Source organism: Bos mutus, chromosome 2 (genome assembly GCF_027580195.1).
Source record: "Bos mutus isolate GX-2022 chromosome 2, NWIPB_WYAK_1.1, whole genome shotgun sequence".
NCBI lineage: Eukaryota > Metazoa > Chordata > Mammalia > Artiodactyla > Bovidae > Bos > Bos mutus.
The window spans coordinates 113,799,290-113,818,736 of NC_091618.1; the positions used below are offsets into that span (position 1 = coordinate 113,799,290).

At 42.3% G+C, this 19,447-nt stretch overlaps 1 protein-coding gene across 2 annotated transcripts in view; it reads right to left on the minus strand.

Moving 5' to 3' along the window:
* The window catches only part of WIPF1 (WAS/WASL interacting protein family member 1), a 129,013-nt gene that overhangs the window by 51,996 nt on the left and 57,570 nt on the right, over nt 1-19,447 (minus strand). The window lies entirely within an intron of this gene.

Genomic DNA, 19,447 nt, shown 5'->3' on the forward strand with positions numbered 1-19,447 from the left:
TTATGAAAGAATTTCTTGAAGCACATGAAAAAAAAAAAAAAAAAAAAGTCAGGCATGGCAATTTGACGGCTCTGCTCCTCCAGCCTGGGGAATGGGGAGAGGAGCCCGCAGGGACTGTCCCGGCTGCTCACCTACAGTCGTGGGAGGGACTCTCAGGCCGTTTCCCAATGGTCACAGCTGCATGCAGAGCTGCTTGCTGCTCTTCCCTAGCAGCCCCAGCTTCTCTCAGTGGTTTGGCTGAAACAATGTGTTCTACTCGAATGACCCCAGATTCCATCTGATTTTGCCACTTCAAGAACTTTCCGCCTCCCATTTGGCTGCTCTGGAGTCTCCAAATGACTGACTGGGAAAACAGACTGTTGGAAAAACACCTCCAGGTTGTCTTAAAGGGATGGCTGCCCCACCAGGCCGCTGGAAAGGCGTGCAAAGTGCCTCCTGCTGGACCAAAGGCATGTACATTGTTCCCCCCAACTCCACAGACAGGTGGAGGGGCAAGAGATCACAAGAGGTGCGGCCGCAAGGTGACCTGCTCTATCACTGTGCGTGTGTGTTGGTTTTTGGCTCATTGGGGTTTTTTGTTTTTGTGTTTGCTCAGTGCTGACAAAAGGACTCCTCCCCGCTGCTGCATGGAAGCTGCTTAATTCAGTCTTGGATCATTTCATCCTGTTGAAACCATTCCAGCAGAATGGACAGAACCATCAGCTGGTGGCTGGTGTAAAAAGCAACTCCATGACTACATTTAAATATTGACTAGTTTGAGAATAGCAAACCACAAAGACGTGAGGTGTAAAAACCACATGTGGTTTATATTTTGTAGGACACCCTCAGGAAGGTAAATGGACATAGTTTAAAAAAAAAGTCAGAATGGTTTCTCCCTGCTTCACCCCTACCTACCACCATTAAAAAATAATAAACAAAACAAGACTAAGCAACAATTAAACTGAGCCCAACCTGGGTGTTAGACTTGGCTTTGGGATGGCAGCTCTGTCCTAGCAAGGCAAATATGTAGCTGTCTGGGTTTCACGGCCAAGGTCAAACATAACCCCGACCTGTGGCCTCCCAACTCCAGCCACTGCCCCTCCTGGTCAGCACAGCCGCCTTCCTTATTCACTGGCCCCTCTGGCCCCACACGCAACCTCCTGGCCAGTCTTCTCCAGCCAAGAAGAAAAACACACAAGGAAGATTATTTTCCGTAAGTAAAATCTTCTAGGATCTTTTATCTGCTCTCCCTGTGTTCCTGTCTCTTAACTACACGGCTGTCCAGGAGCGGGAACACTGTGAGGGCTCCCATGGGGTCTCAGCGCCTATGGTGTACTGAATGCTGGTTCAGGTGTTGGGGATGCCACAGATATCAAACGGTGAGATCACACAGTGATCACCACGCTCACGGAGCGTTCAGATCTGAGTTGATGATGTGATGGAAGGAAAGCAATTTATCTCCCATTCTGTGCAGCACAGGTGTTACACCAGAGTAGCCTTAACAAGGTCACACCCAGAGGAAGGGCTAACTCAGGCAGACTCTAGTGTAAATGTACAGCATCAAAGTCTGGGGGTAATCAGTTGTATTTGAGAACCATTTCCATACAAACATACTTGAGGACACCCTGCCAGGCCAGCCCACAAAAGTCTTATTTAATTCTCAATAGGGCTCAACTAAAACTTTAGTTTCAGTTCTTCAAGGGAGAGGGCTTCACTGCTGCACCAAGCTCAGCTTCTGCCCCATCCCCGAGCCAGCCCTACACTGTCCCTTGACCTCACTCCAGACGTAAGGGGCCCCTGTCCCTAAGTACTTTTTACCCAGCAGTCCTAACTCCCCTCCATAGGGTAAGATGATCTCATCAAGATGTCAGGAGGAAATTGACTTGCTGCCTTTTACTTTTAAAGACAGAGGGGTTGTTAACCCAAGTTAGTAGGCTTTTTGTTCAGAGAAAGGAAGGCATTCAGGTGGAGGGAAATGCTGTTTGGGGTAAACTTAAAGTTTCTCCTACTTTTTATAGTTTTCTATTATGAAAAAGTCATATGTGAAAAGTTTAGAAAATTATGAATAATATAATTTTAAAATGATCCATTAATACTCAGAGAAAACCAGTTACCATTTTAGACTTTCCTTCCAATCTTTTTCCTGTGTATGCATCTGAAATGGGATCATATATATATATATATATATATATATAGTTTTATATTCATCTTTCTCACACTCCCCATGTTCTCAAATATTAGCCTAACATAATTTTAATAGCTGCATGTTTCATTTTTATGGATGTTCTATTACCTATGTAAATATTTGTCATTGGTAGACATTTAAATTACATCCAATTTATTATTATAAATCCTACTATGACTAATATGCTTGTACTGAAATGTTTGTGACCCTTTCAGATTATTTCCTTAGGGTACATTTATTAGAGTACAGTAACTAGAAATGAAATATATGAAGTTTTTCCTTTTTCCTTTGATACATATTGTTACACTGTTTTCTCAGTTTTACCATTCTTATTCTCACTAGCACCCATTTCATTTCTCTTCAACATGCACCACTGTCACTTTCCAAAATCTGCTAATTTGATAGACAAAAAAATTGTATGTATGAGCCATTTTAATTTTCATTTCTTTGATTATTAATGAGGTTGACAATGTTTTATATATTTACTATCTTCTCCATTTTTAGAATGTCTTTTTCCATTAGCTGTTATCTGGATTTTTTTTTAATTATAGGCTTTTAAACTTTTTCCCTTATTTCTTCTGTTTTTGAATTTGAAGACCATCTAAAGGCTCCATGACTTTTCATAGAGAAAATAAAATGTTTTAACCATTGGGAGACTGGGTGGCAGCAGTGACTATTTCTGTGTGTTTATAAAGCAAATTTCATAAATCAAGAATCACCCCTACTCCCAACAGATAATATGCTTACAAAAGAATTCCCTGAGATTGCAACTGTGGCAACTGTGGAGCCTCTGAGAATGTTCACCTTCTAAGCAATGTTTCCATCCCACATTGAAAGGAAAGAGCAGGCCATCCAGGTACATCTGACCACAGTTCCTCCTGTCTCAAAGGCAGAAGTTGGAGTGCCCTGATTTACACGTGCAGACATGTGTAAACTTCTAAAGTCTGAGTCCAGAAAACAACCATTATGACCCTGAGTCACCGTATTCCATCTTTCACAAGACTGAAGTTCCCAGGAACTAAGGAGTAATTTAGGCTGCCTTAATAAGCATTGGAGAAGGAAATGGCAACCTACTCCAGTATTCTTGCCTGGAAAATCCCATGGACGGAGGAACCTGGTAGGCTACAGTCCATGGGGTCGCAAGGAGTCGGACATGACTGAGTGACTTCACTTTCAATAAGCATCCAAGCTTCCATTATCTTTACCATCTTCCTTAGCCATTCTGCAAATATTCTGGAAAAAGTAAAATCTAACTTAGAATTTTTTTTAATTAAAAACTTGGTGATAAAAACCCTTCTGAGCCTACATCATTCATTCAAAGTAACTACAGTTAGCTATTTGATGATTAACAGGAAGACCTGGGCTGGAATGACATCCTTTGGTCTCCTTTTCACCTGGGTCTTCCCAAGAGCTGTTCCTCAGTTCATACAGTTTTCTCTCCTGGACTTTGCAGATGTTCAGTGTGTCTCGGTGAGAAAGGTATACGCTTTGGGGTAAAATGCCTGACACAATGCTAAACGCTCAACAACATCAGCTATCATTATTACTATTAAGTGAGCTCAACTTCTCCCTAGTTATACTTGGTAAAGGAGGGAACACAGCAGGCGAAGTGGCTCCTTTTATTTCTAGAGGGATGATTCGATGTAATTTAAGGATAAAGAATATATTCTATATCATAGTTAAGAAAGAGCTTCCCAGATGAAACAGTGGTAAAAGATTCTCCTGTAATGCAGGAGGTGCAGGAGACACGAGTTCTGATCCCTGGGTCAGGAAGATCCCCTGGAGGACATGGCAACCCACTCCAGTATTTTTGCCTGGGAAATCCCATGGACAGAGGAGCCTAGAGGGCTACAGTCTATGGGGCTGCAAAGAGTTAGACATGACTGAGCATGCGTAAAATAATTAAGAAAACCTGGGTACTCATAATTTCAGAGTCTCCATTTTATATTGGTTCTGCAGTTAGTTTTCAGGTCCACTTAGGCCTGTCTCAAAAACCTGGCATCAATCTACACAATTTGTGCTGGTCCCATTCTCATTTACAAATGCCTCTGCATTTCTGTGCAATTTTAAATGTCATTGGGCTCAGTGGACACAGACTCAGAAAAAATGCCCCAGAAACTGCCTAAAAAAACAGTTTCTTGTAAAAGTTAAGAAGAAATAGGAACTTGTAAATTGATTTTGTGTTCACTGCCTTGTTTTCATTTCACCTGGAGAGGCTCCCTGCCAGCTGTCAGTTAAAGTTCCAAGAGGAGGATGGGGACCCCAGATCCGCCGCTTCAGAGGCTGGACTTGTCTTCAGTGCACTATGAAAGGGTCCCAGAGCCCTTTGAGACTGTCTCACCCAACTGGGGAACAAAAGACAGAGCTTCTTATCAAGCCTGCTTTATTCTAGTGATTGGGAAGTGCAGAGAGAATAGGAATGGTCTGTGAATGTTTTCAGAGATGGCACATAATGAACTGAAAGAAAACAGGCCTTGAGACAAGATCTGATGTCTCTGAGCAAGTGAGAAAACAAAACCATGATTCCTATCATTGTGCCCAAGTTCAGCCACCGCAAGCTGAGGGACTCTGACGTGAAAGTCAGTTGTGCCAAGAGTCAAGTGAAGCTTCAGCAAAATTTAATACCACACAGAAAACACTATGAGGATCCAACTCCTGTTGGCAGGGAATTCATGGAAAACCAATATGAAGATCACCAATGGGAAATTTTATTTTCCAAAGTACAAAGGCTTCTGAACACAGAATTTTATATTCATCCAAGATTTGCTCCTACCTCATTGAAAATACTCTCTGGAGGTATATTTTTAATATTCTTCACTAGTGGGGTCTACTGAATTCTATTCAACCTCTAATTGCACAAACGTGGAAATGAGGTTTTCTTCCCTTGCTTTCCACCTCCTCCCTATATATCTTGTAAATATAGATGGGGATTTCTCAGAAGTGCTGAGAGACACAAAGTTGAGGTATGTCAAAGTCTTTATAGGCATAAGTTGTACAAGGTTGGGCAATGGAGAACAACACATATCATATCCTGGATTCATTAACAATTACTTAAAAACAGTGTAAAAGACAGTGAAGAGGGCTTCTCAGGTGGCTCAGTGGTAAAGAATCCGCCTGCCAATGCAGGAGACACAGATTCAATCCCTGGTCCAGGAAGATACCACCTGCCACGGAGCAACTAAGCTCGTGCGCCACAACTACTGAGCCTGTGCTCTAAAGCCCAGAGCCGCTGCTACTGAAGTCTGTGTACCTAGAGCCCAAGGTCTGCAACAAGAAAAGCCATCGCAGTGGGAGAAGCCCGAGCACCACACCAGAGAGTAGCCCTCACTCGCTGCAACTAAAGAAAAGCCCAAACAGTAACAGAAACCCAGAGCAGCAGTAAATAAATAAATAAATAACTATAAAAGGCAGTATACAGTATATGTTGCTCAGGGAAGTGACTGGGACCTGTTGCTGCTTTGCTAGAATTCGAGCTTTTACAAAAATAAAGTCCATAGCAGGGATGGGGCAATTCAGTGGTGATTTTCCTTAAGTGTAACTCTTCCTATTCCCTCCCCCTACGCAAGAAAGCAGTAACATTTAAAAAAGTATAAAATCAGAATTGGATGAAAGTCAAATCAGTTTCCTTTACATCCATAAATGTGGGAATATAAAATCACTATAAACTTACTATGGTTGTATATTTTAAATCTCTAGTCCTATTTTCCTTAGCATAAGCATAAAAGAACTGAAAGGTTCAGAATTTACTTGTAAGATACTATAAAATATTACTATCCTCAAAAATAAAAGAAATGTATGAATTTATGGAAGAGGAATAATATTTATAAAGCATATTAGTAAAAACACTATATGTTTGCACATCAACATTTAAGAGCATTCAAAGGTCATTTATTTAAAAAAATTTAAAGTATAATAAAAGGAAACTTAAGAATGACTTTACTCAAACTTGCAGTTTCTAAAAATTTATCAGAACCAGAGAGCCTGGAAGGATCAAAGATTAAGTAGAAATCTACATTCAAGAAGGTTCCATGGAATTCTCAGAGAGAGCAGGCAAAGGGTCATCTGAGGACACTATTTTAGCCTAAACTTTGAGTATCATTCAAACAGGGAGCCAGTGCCTGATGTTAACAAAACACAGTTTTCTACTGGTAAGGTCAGATGACAGCCCATCCTGTCTGCCAAAATTCGTGGATGAGAAATCATTTCATGAAGTCATGCACAAACATGAAATACACTGTGAAGCTCTGCTGCCATCCCTCAATCATCGCTTGCTTGGCCAAGCTGATGGCCAGCAGGAATATCTCCCTTTGCAAAGCTGTTTCAAAGTAATAACTTGGAGGAAGTGGTGTGCTGATACCATGAAAAAAAAAAAATCCCTCAAACACAAAGATAGTTCAAAAAGCATCTGTATATGCTCAGAGGAAACAAACAGCTCAGCTAATTTCAACTCAAAATAAACCCAAGAGACCAGTTTACCTTGGCCTTAGTCACACACACACAAATGCAGGAAAACTGAGGGTCAGCAATTATCCAATAATTTCGTTCTGTGTCAAAGGGGATGAAAGGGGATGAAAGGGGGAAGATTACCCATCCTGGGGCAGGATGGAGTGAGAGAAGATACCCTACCCCCATGGCTTCCCACACAGATTCACATGTATGTAAGGGGACTGCACACTATTCTCTCCATGAGACCAGTGGGCCCTGGAGTCTGACCTCTCTTGCTGAAGCCAGTAGTAGATCAGAAGCTATTCTGCGCCTCTAACACCTGGTCTCCCCATCGCTGAAGCCTTGCCATGGATCTTCCTTCCGCAACATTGTCCTTACAGAGCTAAGAAAGGAGCAGGATACCTAAAATCTTTTTTCTTTTGGTCAACCTTAGGCTGAAATATACCTACAGTCTTTTAAATTGACCAATATTGAATCTCCAGCTTTCAAGCATTTATAAATATTCTTCAAATTAAGTGAACAAATTAGCAACAAAGATCACATTATATTTGGTTTTGAAAACCATTTGGAATTTTCTGTAAAATCAGCTACTTTTCTGACAGAATAGGTGGTGACTACTACCAAAATCTTAAAATGATCCTTATTTTTAAATTTTTTTTTCAAATAACTTTCATTTGAGAAGATCATTAGATACGTCAGCAAAAATCTTTAAATTGTTTTTTTTTTCAGTCCTGGTTCTGTATCACTGTTTTGATGTCTTTTCTTGCTGACAGGGTGAAGGAAGTTCCAAAAGCCCTTCAGATCTGATCATTTGAGGAAACTCTCACAGCTGAAGACATATTTATTTTATTTCATTTTCATTTTTCAGAGAGGAAGACAGAGGAGAGTGATTGACTTTTAATATCAGAAACATGTGTCACTGACCGTCAACTGCGTAATAAGGTTTTTAGTTTAAAATATTTAGTACCCAGATGACATGTGGGGACAATTAAAGTATTTCAGAGGATGCTTCCCCCTTCCCCTTCATGATATTCAGGTTGGGAGCAGGAAGCAGAGATTTTGTCTCAGCTCAACAGCCCACCCAAGGGCAGCTCCCCCTGCAGTTTTTGATGTCTGTCTTTCTAGGTGGAACACCAGTCGGCAATCCTCTGCAGCTCATAAAACCCAACATAACCTTTAGGGCTTCTCTGGAAAAAACACATTGAGTAACAAGGGATAGAATGCTTTCTGTTCAGTGTTTCCATTGCTATTCTCTGGCCAGAAGAAATACCAAATCATAGGCATCTGGAGAAGAGAGATGGCCCAGAAAGAACAATGGTCTCACACAGCTTGCGAGCTCTGACCCCCTAAAAGCTGGCTTCCCGCTGTCTTGTTTCCTGTGGAGCCACAGGCATTGCAGCAAAGAGCCCTTGCTGTCAGCCCTGACTCAGTGATTGACTTCTAGAGCGGTGGTAACTTGCAGGGAGTGCAATGCCGTTCTGATCACCTTGAAGATGCAGGAAGCGGCGAAAAGATGCGGGTCCATGGCAGTGACAGTCAGAGAAGGAAGTGTGGTCCATGAGGATGAGTACCATGTGATATAAGCTTCTCCCTAGGAACTTTCCTAATGCATCATTCAGCTTTAGAAAATAATCAGAACACCCATCACCATCTTCGTGTTTAGTTTATCCACCACACAGTGCTTTCCTGGCTGGTCCATGGCACGGAAAGAATTGGATAAGGTACCAGAAAGTTAGACAAGCTACACTGTGAACTGATGCAGAGGTGGAAAGGGCATGACTTAGAAAGGCATAGGTTCAAAAAAGGTCTCTGAGGTTTCATTTCCACAGTTCTTAGTCACATAATTTCCTTTCTGGATCTTAACAGTGACTAACAGGCCTTAGAAAATGAATCGGTGTACTAGGTGGAAAAAAATGCCATAAGTCACTGGGTCTCTTCTACAGTGTGAAGTTTTTCTTAACCCTTTCTTTATGAGTCCCCTTTTCAGAATAATTTAAAATTCCATAATTACAAGTGCTTTCTCTGTGCCTACATTCCCCTTCTGAGACCAAATGCTGCTAGACTCACCTTGTGAGTGTGTGCTCAGTCGCTCAGTCGTGTCCACCTCTTTGTGACCCCTTGGATTGTAGCCCTCCAGGCTCTTCCATCCATGGGACTCTCCAGGCAAGAATACTGGAGTGGCTTGCCATTTCCTCCTCCAGGGGCTCTTCCAGACACAGGGACCGGACCCACATCTCCTGTGTCTCCTGCATTGGCAGGCTGATTCTTTACCACTGAGCCACCAAGGAAGTCCAAGCCATGGCCAACTGGACAAGAACAGCTCCCAGGCCAGGAATGGCCAGTCTTCAGGATGGGGAGCATACTGAACTGGCTGGGCATGAAAAATTCTACTCAAATGGGGCAATCAGGTTCCTCCCAGCCTCAGAATGATGAAGTGGGGGATCAAGGAGAGGGAGGGACAATCAGTTGATGGAACCAGACAAGAGACAGAAAGGAACAGCTGAACCAGTTAAGCAGTGGACATGAAGAAAGAAGAGGTGACCAGTCTCCTAAACTGCATCCTAGCCTTCAGTAATTTTAATAGTATTAATACTAACAACACCAACAATAATAGTGAACATTCATTGCACCCTTACTGTGTGCTAAGGAGCATTACAAATATTGTACAAATATTGATTCATTTGTTTTCTCAATAATTCTATGAAGTAGATGATGACGGCAATGGGACACAGAGAAGTTAAGTAACTTGACCAAGGCTACATAGCTTTTAAGTGGTAGAGACACAGCCTGAACTCAAATGGCCTGGTCCCAGAGTCCATGCTTCCAATACATGCCTCCTTGTGGAGCTAGTCCTGAGTTCCCCCTTACTAACCTTCCTATAATAAACTCCCTTTATTAGTGAGGCCTGACAGAGGGTCTATTTCTTGCTCCCCTACTGTCTCACAATTAGTATTTTCCTTTGCACCACTCAACATAAATCTTAGTAACTTAAAGCACATATTTATTAAATCAAGAATCATTTAATGCTTACTATGTGCCAGGAAATGCTATGAGCGTTGCAAGCTATTCCAGCTTTCTCACGAACTCTTCCTTGGCGGAAAGGGACTTGGTCTGCACATTCCACCACATTACAATGTGTTTCCGATATCTATTTTCTTAGGTCACACTTCCATGACCTTATGCATGATATATACTATGATGTCCTATTTTTGTACATATTGTATTTTCTTTTTGTATAATACTATGTTGTATCCTGAGCTCATTGATAAAATAATGTCTAAATAGCACATTTTAAAAAGCCATCAATACTTAAAAAACTAAAAATAGAGTTACCATATAATCCTACAATCCCCTTCCTGGGCATATAGCCAGATAAAACCATAATCCAAAAAGATACATGCACCGCCCCTCAATGTTTACTGCAGCACTATTTACAATAGCCAAGACATGGAAGCAACCTACATGTCCAGTGACAGATGAATGGAAAAGAGATGAGGTATATATACCATGAACTATTACTCAACCATAAACAAGAATGGAATAATACCATACGCAGCCACATGGATGGACCCAGAGATGATCATATTAAGTGAAGTAAGAGAAAAACAAATATCACATGATATCACTTATCAGTTCAGTTCAGTATCTCAGTCATGTCCGACTCTGCAACCTCATGAACCGCAGCACGCCAGGCCTTCCTGTCCATCACCAACTGCCGGAGTCCACCCAAACCCACGTCCATCGAGTCGGTGATGCCATCCAATCATCTCATCCTCTGTCGTTCCCTTCTCCTCCTGCCCTCAATTTTTCCAAGCATCAGGGTCTTTTCAAGTGAGTCAGCTCTTCGCATCAGGTGGCCAAAGTATTGGAGTTTCAGCTTCGACCTCAGTCCTTTCAATGAACACCCAGGACTGATCTCCTTTAGGATGGACTGGTTAGATTTCTTTGCAGTCCAAGGGACTCTCAAGAGTCTTCTCCAACACCACAGTTCAAAAGCATCAATTATTCAGCGTTCAGCTTTCTTTATAGTCCAACTCTCACATCCATATATAACCACTAGAAAAACCATAGCCTTAACTAGACAGACCTTTGTTGGCAAAGTAATGTCTCTGCTTTTCAATATGCTGTCTAGGTTGGTCACAACTTTCCTTCCAAGGAGTAAGCGTCTTTTAATTTCATGGCTGCAATCACCATCTGCAGTGATTTTGGAGCCCCAGAAAATAAAATCAGCCACTGTTTCCCCATCTATTTCCCATGAAGTGATGGGACCAGATGCCATGATCTTAGTTTTCTGAATGTTGAGCTTTCAGCCAACTTTTTCACTCTCCTCTTTCACTTTCATCAAGAGACGCTTTAGTTCTTCTTCACTTTCTGCCATAAGGGTGGTGTCATCTGCATATCTGAGGTTATTGATATTTCTCCCGGCAATCTTCATTCCAGCTTGTGCTTCTTCCAGCCCAGAGTTTCTCATGATGTACTCTGCATTTAAGTTAATTAAGCAGGGTGACAATATACAGCCTTGATGTACTCCTTTTCCTATTTGGAACCAGTCTGTTGTTCCATGTCCAGTTCTAACTGTTGCTTCCTGACCTACATATAGGTTTCTCAAGAGGCAGGTCAGGTGATCTGGTAGTCCCATATCTTTCAGAATTTTCCACAGTTTATTGTGATCCACACAAAGGCTTTGGCATAGTCAATAAAGCAGAAATAGATGTTTTTCTGAAACTCTCTTGCTTTTTTGATGATCCAGATATTGGATGTTGGCAATTTGATCTCTGGTTCCTCTGCCTTTTCTAAATCCAGCTTGAACATCTGGAAGTTCATGGTTCACATATTGCTGAAGCCTGGCTTGGAGATTTTGAGCATTACTTTACTAGCTCGTGAGATGAGTGCAATTGTGTGGTAGTTTGAGCAGTCTTTGGCATTGACTTTCTTTGGGACTGGAATAAAAACTGACCTTTTCCAGTCCTGTGGCCACTGCTGGGTTTTCCAAATTTGCTGGCATATTGAATGCAGCACTTTCACAGCATCATCTTTTAGGATTTGAAATAGCTCCACTGGAATTCCATCATCTCCACTAGCTTTGTTTGTAGTGATGCTTCCTAAGGCCTGCTTGACTTCACATTCCAGGATGTCTGGCTCTAGCTGAGTGTGAGTGATCACACCATCATGATTATCTGGCTCATGAAGATCTTTTTTGTACAGTTCTTCTGTGTATTCTTTCCACCTCTTCTTAATATCTTCTGCTTCTGTTAGGTCCATACCATTTCTGTCCTTTATTGAGCCCATCTTTGCATGAAATGTTCCCTTGGTATCTCTAACTTTCTTGAAGAGATCTCTAGTCTTTCCTTATATGTGGATATAAATGAACTTATTTACAAAATAGAAATAGACTCACAGACATAGAAAAACTTACGGTTACCAAAGGGGATGGGGGTGGGTAGGGGGCACAGGAAAGATAAGCTAGAAATCTGGAATTAACATATACACACTACTATATTAAAATAGATAATCAACAAGGACCTCCTCTACAGCACAGGGAACTATACTCAATATCTTATAATAATCTATAATGGAAAATAATCTGTAAAAGGTTATATATATGTACACATATACATATGTATAACTGAGTCACTTTGATATACACTTAAAACTAAAATAATATCGTAAATTAGCTACAATAAAAAATAAATCACCCAAACAAAAACAGATGTGGTAAAGATGGCTCCCCGCCCTTCCCCAGGGTTTCAAACGTCCTTCCTAAGTTTCAGAGGTCTTCCTTCCTCGGATTCCGGGTCAGAGTGAGGCCATGGGGAGGGCAACAAGTTAAGCTCTTGCTGGCTGGGAATGGCTTGGAAAGAGTATGTGCCTGGAGCTGCCACGTTCCCCCCGGACACTGCAGAGCTGCAGCGGTTCTGGCAGGGCCACTCAGGAGTGTGAACCATGGCCTTTTCTCTGACCTACCAAAGCCCAAGGGCAGCTACTTGTTCACTGCAGGGAACCCCATCACCACTAAATGATGCTCATATATGTCTGTAGCACTCGCAGGACGGGAGCTCCCAGACACTGGGGTGTCACGTTGTCTCACCTCTACACCCCAACAGCACCCTGCTCTTCCTGCTGAGTAGAAGTATACTCTGCTAACCCTTTGGATTATTTCTTTTTGGTCCCTCTCTGTTTCTCTCTGTACGTATAAATATAAACGTGTGTGTGTGTGTGTATGAAATGTGCATGTGTATAAATCCTAATTAAAATTAAGATTATAATGTATCCAACTCTTGAATCCAGTTTTTCATTATTCTTTCGTGCCACTAAATATTCTTGGAAAACATGATTTTTAACAACTGCATGATATCCTATGCCAAAATTTATTTAATATTCTTCTGTTGCTGGCCATATAGTCATCTCTTATTTTGCTTTTATAAATGTGCCAATATCAGTATCATGACATGCAAATTCTTGTGCTCAGCTAGGATTATGTCATAGAATAAATTTCAGAAACAGAAATACTGGATCAAATAGTCTGAACAATTTAAACTCTCTTGAAACACAGTGCGAAGGGCTTACACTTCCTCTGGCGTCCTAAAGGAATGCCCTATTCACCATACTCTTTCCAACACTGAATATTACAGTTTTAGAAGAGCTTTATCTTAATCTGCTCTCTTCAATGGGCTAGAACAGAGTATATATTGAAACTCTATACTCCCAAGTAAATGTCAGACGGGTCACTTACAAACAAGAGTAAAACAAGCCTATGATCAGCAGCCCCATCTTCAAGCCCTTGGAACCTTAAAATGCTTTAGAATTTTAGAAAAGGAAATTACTTTAGAGATCACAGAGTAAACTGTTTCAGTTTACAAATAAGGTAACCAAATCTCCCAGAGGTTGTGGACCTGGGAAATGCATTCAAGTTAGAACTAGAATCTAATTGTTTTGCCTTGTGAGTCATTTTTTTAGAATAGGTTGAAACAATTTAACAGAAGCAAAAGCCATTGTTACCAGAGTGAAAGTATAAAGGAAAAGAAGCATACAATATTTTTCAAGAAGGAAATCATTACTGTTCTAGATTCTATTTTATCTTCATCAAGTCAGAATAACTTGTTTTATAGACAAAAGCAAAAGTTCACATCTAAGTACTACTTTGATCTTAAGATCTTTGTTTAAATCTCCAACAGATTTTTTTGCCCCACAAGCATGAAAACATCCAGCACTGATCTATTATTTTTTCATCTAGCCAACATTTACTAAGAAGATACTCTGGCCAGGGACTGTACTGGTGCTGGGGTAGCAGGGGGAAGTAGAGCAAGGTAGGAAGAGAGGGGTTTGTTCTTGGGGGATGGGAGGCAGGAAGATAACGTGAGCAGATGATCATAATGCATGTGACTGGGTGGTGACAGGGTACAAAGGTGCGGCAAGGGTGGCAGAGCAGTGGGTATGGAAGGCTTTGCAGAGGAGCTGGCCATGAGCTGTGCTTGAAGGCAGTCTGCTAAGCAGAGGAGGCCATGAGAGAGCAGGGCTGCTCCTTAGACGCAGCTGGCTGGGAAGGTACTCTAGCGTCAGATAGTGTTCAGGAATTTGGACTCCCAAACTGGAGGTGTTGGGGCCCCAAGGAAGCTGTTTAAGCAGTGGTGCCACAGTCACATCCGTGCTTTATCAGCTCACTCTGACAGCAGTGAGGTGAAAGGCCAGAGTCTTTAAAGGCAGGAGACTCACCTGCACTGGTTCAGCCTTCAGGCTCTGAAGGTGTAAATCAGGGAAGAGGCAGAGGAAATATAAAAGGGGAGATGGATTCAAGAAATACAGCATGTTATTTGAGAAATACCAAGACATAGAGATTTATTAGACAGGGGGTGCCATTTATGAGATGGGGAAGGCAGGAGGAGGTCCAGGTTTTAGAGGAAGGGCACTGAGCTTGAAATCTGGCAAGATATCCAGTATATCCAGAAAGCAAATGGAAGCACAGTCTGGAGATCAGGGAGGGATAAGCAGAATCACAACAGGTTAGCACAATCAGTACAGGGCTAACCACCCCACCCACCCCCTGCCTCCGCCATCCCCAACACCCCCTCCACACACTTGGGTACTTTCTCTCATCTGCAGGCAGGAGAACAGCTGCCCATTAGAAATACGCCAGCCACATATGCAATTTACAGTTCTCTACTGATAGATGAAATTAACTTTAAGAATATGTTTTACTTAATCCCATATATCTAAAATACCATTTCAATGTGAATCAATGTAAAGATTACTAACGAGATATGTTACAGCCTGCCATACTAAGTCTTCAAATCCTGTGTATACTTTACAGCCCACTCCAATTCTAATCAGCCACATTTCACGTGGTCACCACATGGGACTATGCAGGACTAGATGGTGGACCACAAAGGTGATTCAGGCACCAACATTTTTCTAGGCCTTGAAATTAAGTTACACAGAGCTTGATCTCACAGATGAGAGGACAATGAGGAACCTGTTGGGCCTCCCAAGTCACTCCCCACCCCATCTCCCCCTGGGGGGCAGCAGCAAAGGGGCAGTGTGACATGTGACTGGAAGTTTGGGAGGGGTACAGACTACCCCTCTGCTAGGTTATCAAGTACCCTGGAAGCAATCTGATTGAACTTAGACACCCCCGCCTCTTCCTGAACTTGAACTGTTATCTCTTTATCTGTTTATGTGTCTGGTCTCCCAGTAAGTTTCCCAGGGCAGTGGTTCCCAAATGTCAAACATTCGCAAACCAACTTCATAATTCTGGGATGACTGCATACCACCCAAACTAGATCATTCACTTAATATTTCTGTTTAAGTCAACTAACCTTAAAAAAATACAAAGCCATAATTTAGCGTCATCCTAAGTAACTAGATCCATGAAACCATTCATTTCAGGTGTCGTTACGTATTTTTTCTAGCATACATGATAACTAGGGGAGAATCTCCTTCCAAGCTCACTCACATGTTGGCAGGACTCAGTTCCTCGCCAGCTATTGGTCAAAGGTCTCCCTTGGTTCTGGGCTGTGTGGTTCTCTCTACGGGACAGTTCGGAACACAGTAGTGGACCTTCCTCACAGTGAGCAAGAGAGTGTGAGAAAGCCCCCAAGATGGAAATCATAAAATTAAATCTCAGAAGAGACATGCCATCCTCTCTGCTTCATCTTGTTCACCATAAATGAGTCACTAAACTAGCTCACACGAAGGAGAGGGATGTAAATAAGGGTGTGAATTGCAGAAGGTGGGGAGCCTTGGGGACCATCTTAGAAGCTGCCTACCATTCAGTGATGTAAAATGTCGATGACTTCTATTGGGGATGCGGTCACAAATGCTGCTACAACTCCTGGAGTTTGTGGGCTACCTTCATACTTGAGGGAAATGCAAAGTTTTTAGTTAGAGGCTAGCGGAAATAAAGATGTATTATGGCCACTGATTTCAGGTTAATCGCACCTCCCCTCCCCCCCACCATGTTAAAGGACTCAGCACACCTCAAACCACCTAAAAATCAGTCTGACGCTTTGTGGATGGGCACAATGACTCCTCACACACCCCTGGAACCACCATGTGTGGGCATCTGCTGTGTTTGTGAAAGAATCCTTTTTTTTTTTCCCTTAACCATGTGGTACTGCTAGTCCAACTCAGAAATAAATCTGCTTTGAAAACTGTTCCCACAGCTGCAAAAAGCAAGTGTTTGGCACTAATAAATCAAGATTAGTAGAGCTTGGCTTATAATGAAACTTTCACCTCCTCTGGGCAGGTGGTCAGCAACTGCTCTAGCGGGGCAAACAAGACATGTTTCACAGAGATAACCATTTTTTTCGTGACAGGTAGGAGAGGAGTAGAAACCAAGTAAGTAAAGGAGAGATGTTGTATTCCTAAAAAAAATCCAGTCTTCTGAAACTGGGGTCCCCTGAAGACACTAGACAAAATTATGTTTCTAGGGGCCCTGCGTGACCTCTACTTATTACCCTCCCAATGACAATCACTGCAGATGCTTTCCCTCTAGGTGATAAAAAAATAGCCTGGGATGCTAACCACAGGCCCAGAGCAGAGAACCAGTGATTTGGGGAACAATTATAGTTTAAATTTTGCCCTCCTGGGCCCCCATCAAAATCATCAGACTTCCATGATGGTCCAGTGGTTAAGAATCTGCCTGCCAATGAAGGGGACATGGGATCGATTCCTGGTCTGGGAATATTCCACATGTCAAGGGGCAACTCAGCCTGTGTGCCACGACCACTGAAGCCCATGCTCTAGAGCTTATGCTCTGCAACAAGAGAAGCCACTGCAATGAGAAACCCACGCACCTCAACTAGAGAGAGCCTGTGTGCAGCAATGAAGACCCAACACAGCCAAAAATAGATACATAATTTTTAAACATTTGTCATCACCAGCTCAGTGTTCTGTTTTATTAGGGATGAGACAGGAGTTACAGTCAAAATATCTAACAGCCCATAAGGCACAGGCACTAACCAATCCAAACAATGCTGGATGCTGGAGCAGGGTCCTGGGGTACCCCATGCTGTGCCAGGCACTAATCCTTGGTTGCTGAATTATGAGAGAGGTCTTGGGGTGCTGGGCGTGCACTGGGGTGACTACAGTTGGTAATGAGTCACCAACAGGTTTTGAAGCATCTTAGTATTTTAGTAACCAGCACAGCTGCACCAGGGCAAACAGTCTAACTATCATCTGCTGAGATGGGGGCTGTTCTTCCCCAGGGTCCCCATGGAAGGTTCCAGTGTGGGAACTGACCCTGTTGCCCTTCAGCCCTCCGTCTGGCTTGCACTGGAGGGACACAGTCCAGCCCTTCTAAGCCTGGAGCTGAGGTCAATGCCTCCAGTTCCTGGACCACTTCCAAGGCTCTCAGAAGCCCCTGTCAGGCCTCCTCAGGGCTGGCTGGCTTCAGACTCCCAGCTCCCAGGCGCCTTCCAGGAGCAGCGTGGACAGCTGCTGTCAGCTGGCACCAGGGGGCTTCTACACAAGAGAGGGTGGGGCGTTTTCCTGTAGGGCTGATGGAGGGGCATGCTCTTAGCCCACAGCCATCACACCACTCAGGCAGTCCCACCACTGTATGGGGGAAAGATGAAAACAAGAGACTTTTTCTCACGTATCTTCTCATTTCAAGGACTGCTTTAGCAACTACCTGAAATTTTTGAGAGGAGCCCCATGTTTTCGTTCATGATAAGGAGGTCATTCTATGGTACCACTCAGTCTACACTGTTTTACTGAAATGCTCTGGTTGGTTTATTTTGCTAATGCTTCTCGGAAGCAGAGGAGGGGAGGCTTTGGATACTGGTAGCCCTGGGTCTGAATTCTGGCTCCAAGGACTGTAGCCCTGTCCCTTCCCTTCTGAGGCAATGTGTTAGACTGGGTAAAAGTTCATTCATGTTTTTTTGTAACATTGTACAGAAAAGACCGGAATGAACATTTTGGTCATCTCAATAAATATCTCTGTAAATGAGGCTCACACAACACCTGGCTGAGGGTCTAATGAGACAAACGCAGAACTGATAGATGCTCTTACGGACTGAGCACAAGACTGAGCATAAAAACATTTCATCTCTGTTTCAGGCAGGAACTGCTAGGGTTATTCCAGTGTACCAATTTAGGTCTCTTAAAAATACACCCTTTATGTTCACTCAAGCTGACTAAAAAGCAAACAAAGAATGAATGTAGAGGTCAAAATGTTTGTTTTGTACAAACTTCGATCAAACCCATGAGAACTCAGAATTCTCCCCACTGAATGAAGTTAACATACTTCCTTTTTTCCAGGAAAACAGCTAACATACTTTCATTCATTCATATTTGTGTAACTAGCTAACATTTGCTTAAATTGCAATAAATGCAACATCAATTATCAAGATAATAGTAATAGATACATAAACAGTAAATGATGCAAAGAACCTTACAAGATTTCCAATTGTCTTGACATAAACACAAAGAAACACTTGATTTGTTTAAATACTGAGCATCTGAACAAAAATAAACTTTGCTTTTGCCTACTTCGCTAAAAATTTCTTTTCTTAAAATAAGAATGATGGGGACTTCCCTGGCGGTCCAGGGATGAAGACTCTGCATTTCTACTGCAGGGGGTGCAAGTCTGATCTCTGGGGAACTAAGATACTGCATGTGGTGTGGCCAGGAGAAAAAAAAAAAAAAAAAGATTTATGGAATCCCTGAGGCTTAAGCAGTAAAAGGCAAGGCCTAAAACAAAAATCCTGATCCTTCCACTCTCATTTACTCAAGTAAACACTCTCTGATTTCAGTCCCAGAAATCAATCAATGAGTAAGTCCTTAAGCAGAGTCCTAGTTCCTATTTTTATAGGAGTTTTAGAAGTTGCAGATGTATTTAGAAGTAACATCCAACCATTAAGACCATTAAGGAAGATTAATTTCTTCTGGAATTCTGTTTCCTACGTGTAGACACATATCCAACTGCCTACTCAACATCTCCATGTGATGTCTGTTTAACAGACCTCCATGCTCAGCACAAACTAAGCTCCACAGACCTGCCCTCCACTCCACCCACCTTGCTCTACTTACAGGCTTCCTCATCTCAGTCTGATGGCACTTTGATTCCTCCTAGGCCTAGGGCAAAGTCCTTGGAGTCTTCCTTGATTCCTCTCCTACTTACCATCATTCAATCCAACAGTTAATTTCGTTCCACCTTCAAAACAACCAGGCTCTGCAGTATTCACAATAGTCAAGACATGGAAGCAGCCTAAATGTCCATCAACAGATGAATGGACAAAGAAGATGTGGTCCATGTATAAATGGAATACTACTCAGCCACAAAAAGGAATGAAATAATGCCACTGGGAGCAACATTGATGGGACCAGGGATTATTATAC